The following is a 4,633-nucleotide window of genomic DNA, read 5'->3' as shown; positions in this document are numbered from 1 at the left end:
GACATGTTCAAAGTTCTTCCTTATGTTTGAACATTGTGTTTGTTATGGACAATCCGTGACGAGCACAAAAGTCCAATAACAAAGCACCACTTGGGTTCAGATCCGGGTGGCCATTTTTCCCAATCACGACTCTCCAGGTTTCACTGTCCTTGCCAACATGAGCATTGAAGTCCCCCAACAGAACAAGGGAATCACCCGAGGGAGCACTCTCCAGTACTCCCTCAAGGGAATCCAAAAAGAGTGGGTACTCTGAGCTGCTGTTTGGTGCGTAAACACAAACAACAGTGAGGACCCGTCACCCAACCCGAAGGCGGAGGGAAGCTACCATCTCGTCTACTGGGTTAAAGTCCAACGTGCAGGCTTTGAGCAACAACAATTGCCACCCCAGCCTCTCATTGCTTGCAACGCCAGAGTGGAAGAGAGTCCAGCCCCTCTTGAGAGAACAGGTTCCAGAGCCCTTGCTGTGCGTCGAAGTGAGTCCAACTATATCTAGCCGGAACTTCTTCACCTCGCGCACCAGCTCAGGCTCTTTCCCTCCCAGCGAGGTGACGTTCCACGTCCCAAGAGCGAGCTTATGTAGCCGATAATCGGACCGCCAAGTGCCCTGCCTTCGGCTGCCGCCCAGTTCACACTGCATCTGACCTCTATGACCTCAATGGGCCCATGAGTGGTGAGCCCATTGGAGGGTTGACCCACGTTGCCTCTTCGAGCTGAGCCCGGCAGGGCCCCATGGAGACAGGCCCGGCCACCAGTCGCTCGCCATCGTGCCCCACCTCTGCGCCTGGCTCCACAGGGGAGCCACGGTGACCTGCGCCTGGGCGAGAAAAAATCTAGGTCCTCGATTTGTACTTTTCATAAAGGTCATTGAGCTGCTCTTTGTCTGATCCCTCACCTAGGACCTTTTCTCAGGGGATCCCGAGGCGTTCCCAGGCCAGCCGGGAGACATAGTGTTCCCAATGTGTCCTGGGTCTTCCCCGTGGCCTCCAGGATGACAGAGCTTCACCTTCACCAGGGGTGTCAAACTCAAATACAGAGTGGGCCAAAGTTTAAAACTGAACAAAGCCGCGGGCCAAGGTTGAACAAATTAACCTTTTAATAGGGACCCAAACAAGTTTTGCATTGAATATTGAACAAGCAATATAACTTTATAGTGACATGCAAAATGGAGTTTCAAATAATAATAATCATTAAAAAATATCAATTGCATATCAAATATAATTTAAATAAAAATTGAATGCCTCTTTTCTATTTGCAGCCTTCTGAGGTAAATATCAACATTAACTTTATCCACAGGCTAATACATTTGAAAATAAAATAACAATGAATAAAACAACCATTCAGGACTTTAAACTGCTCAGTTTGCAACACACTGATCTAATTTGATGTGCCCAAGCCAGATACCTGGCATCTTTTTTTAGATGCTAGTTCTTTAATGTCGGGGCTCAGGCTTTGAGCTGAGCCAACTTTCATTATCGAACAAGGTGTTCAACAGTCATATCTCGTACACCCAATTCTAACATCATTCAGACTGAGGGTGCCAGTATAAAAAACTTTAACACTGTTAGAAATATACGCCACACTGTGAACCCACACCAAACAAATATAAAAAACACTTTTCGGGAGAACGTCCGCACCGTAACACAACATAAACACAAAAGAACAAATACCCAGAATCTTTTGCAGCACTAACTCTTTGGGGACGCTACAAAATACACCCCCGCTACCACCAACCCCCCCCCCCCCCCCCCCCCCACACACACACACACACACACACCTTGTAGCGTCCCGGAAGATTTAGTGCTACAAAGGGTTCTGGGTATTTGTTGTGTTGTGTTTATGTTGTGTTACGGTGCGGATGTTCTCCCGAAATGTGTTTGTCATTCTTGTTTGGTGTGGATTCACAGTGTGGCGTATATTTCTAAAAGTGTTAAAGTTTTTTATTTGGCTACCGTCAGTGTAACCTGTATCGCTGTTGATGAAGTATGCGTTGCATTCAATTGTGTGTGTGTGGGTGCAGAAGCTGCACTCACATGAAACTGGGCCGGCACTCGTTTGACTAGCTGAAAAAAAAAAAAAAATTCGGGAGGAGTGCTGGAGTCACTCCCGGGAGGGTTGGCAAGTATTAGAAGTAGCGGCACTGCCGCAATGTATAATCGAAGGTCCAGCTTTAGTGTTAATTTGATATTGCCTCAAGGGCCAAGTCAAATTACACGTTGGGCCAAATTTGGCCCACGGGCCAGAGTTTGACACCCATGACCTTCACTGTAAAAAATTACTGTAAAAATAAAAAATAAAATTACAGTTATATACTCCATCCATCCATCCATGTTCTACCGCTTATTCCCTTCGGGGTCGCTGGAGCCTATCTCAGCTACAATCGGGCGGAAGGCGGGGTACACCCTGGACAAGTCGCCACCTCATCGCAGGGCCAACACAGATAGACAGACAACATTCACACTCACATTCACACACTAGGGCCAATTTAGTGTTGCCAATCAACCTATCATGTTCTTCTTAAATGCAGTTAAGTACTGTGAATTTTGTTGCATTTTTCAAAAAATATCGACCAGCAGTAAGTTACTGTAAAACCTACAGTGTAATTCAGTATTTTTCAGACTTGTTTCTTGGGTCCGCCCACAATTCGTCCAACCGAGCTTCATTTCACCTGGCCGACCCTGCTAAATCCATCCTACTGCATCGTGTGTTTTTGATAACAAGGTAAGAGTCACTTGTACCTTGATGTGTCATTTTCTGTTTTAATTACTTTATATATATATTTATAAAGTCCGAAATGTCAGCATCACAGACACTATCGTTGACCACGCGCATGTACCGCCGCATGCTAGCTAGCTAAGTTTTCTTCTTTTTTGTCATAGTCATCATAAAAGATGATAACTTGCAACATATGTGCTACGACTTGCAGCAATGTATTTGCGTATGTTAGACACATGCGAAGTCATAGTTGTATGCCTAATGCATCGTTTAAGTGTGCTTTCCCTAAATGCACAAGAGTTTTTTCCAACTTCTCAGCCTTCAAAACTCACAGCCGTCGTCATAAATATGGCAAGAGTAGGACTGATATGTATAGCGCAGAAGGTTTACCTTGTAATATTGTCTCATGTAGCGCGAAGTGCGATGATATACGGGCCCTTCTCCTGCATTTGAAAAGTCATATTACCGAAGGTAGGACAGTTACGTGCCCCTTCAGTCAATGTGAAAAAAGATTTACAGTTAAGTCTACTTTCACATCGCACGTGTCAAGGAAGCACTACGGCTACACTGAACGAAGTTTGACTTGCTCAACAGCAAATCCAAGCAGCTCTTGTGTTATTAACACTGATGATGACTATTGTGATATGCAACTTGAGGATTCAGGATATTCCTGTTATGAAGACATGGAGGTCTACTTGCATTAAAAAATTGTTCACAGCACTGAAAAAAGGTTGAGAACCACTGCCTTAGGACAGTGGTTCTCAACCTTTTTTCAGTGATGTACCCCTGTGAACATTTTTTAAATTCAAGTACCCCCTAATCAGAGCAAAGCATTTTTGGTTGAAAAAAAGAGATAAAGAAGTAAAATACAGCACTATGTCATCAGTTTCTGATTTATTAAATTGTATAACCGTGCAAAATATTGCTCATTTGTTGTGGTCTTTCTTGAACTATTTGGAAAAAAAGATATAAAAATAACTAAAAACTTGTTGAAAAATAAACAAGTGATTCAATTATAAATAAAGATTTTTACACATAGAAGTAATCAACTTAAAGTGCCCTCTTTGGGGATTGCAATAGAGATCCATCTGGATTCATGAACTTCATTCTCAACATTTCTTCACAAAAAAAGAAATCTTTAACATCAATATTTATGGAACATGTCCACTACGCTTTAACCAAGCCTCCATTGTTTTCTACATGGATAGTTGATTGACAGTTGGTGCCGTGTGGCACCGCCAGGTAGAGTCAAACCATCATGGCATGGGGGAAACTCTGGCTTTATGGTAATGAATGGAATAGCCTACTTGATTAGTTGTTAAGTTTATGAACTTACATTCATATTTTGTCGAAGTATTATTCAATAAATATGTTTATAAAGGATTTTTGAATTGTTGCTATTTTTAGAATATTTAAAAAAAATCTCACGTACCCCTTGGCATACCTTCAAGTACCCCCAGGAGTACGCGTACCCCCATTTGAGAACCACTGCCTTAGGAGACTAGATGTAAACAGAGGAAAGAGAGAGCGAGTGAGGTGGCCATTCCAAATACTTTTAAAATGCTACCCGTATTTGATACTGTTTAGGAACATAAACTGCATTTCTTGACTGTACCAGTTGCTGGTGACAAAGTCACAATAAAACGTTGGATGATCAGCATGGAAGGTGATGTCATCTGCAAAGGCGTCCAACCTAGCTTAATCTCAGGGCTTGCTGCCCTTCTTGCCACCTACTATGTGTTCAACTTGGAATACCAAGAGGAAGGTCCTCGGACATTGGAATTTGTTCAAAGGTAAATCCTCTTGATACTGTTAAAATACTGTTAGGATATTTTATTTTATATTTCTCACCTCTGTTCAGGAATTTGACTTGTCATTTCCCCAATTTGGTGCCTTAAATCATTGACTCTTCTGTTCCTTT

The 4,633-nt window shown here is 42.8% G+C and overlaps 1 long non-coding RNA gene across 1 annotated transcript; it reads left to right on the top strand.

The window, feature by feature from the left end:
* The first annotated feature begins 2,635 nt into the window (after positions 1-2,635).
* Positions 2,636-4,426, top strand: LOC133645425 (uncharacterized). The gene is made up of 3 exons (XR_009825095.1): positions 2,636-2,718; positions 4,164-4,248; positions 4,331-4,426. It is a non-coding gene; the product is annotated as an uncharacterized LOC133645425 (long non-coding RNA).
* The last annotated feature ends 207 nt before the right edge of the window (positions 4,427-4,633 follow it).

Source organism: Entelurus aequoreus, unplaced genomic scaffold, assembly GCF_033978785.1.
Source record: "Entelurus aequoreus isolate RoL-2023_Sb unplaced genomic scaffold, RoL_Eaeq_v1.1 HiC_scaffold_55, whole genome shotgun sequence".
Taxonomy (NCBI): domain Eukaryota; kingdom Metazoa; phylum Chordata; class Actinopteri; order Syngnathiformes; family Syngnathidae; genus Entelurus; species Entelurus aequoreus.
This window is presented reverse-complemented; position numbering and strand designations above follow the sequence as displayed.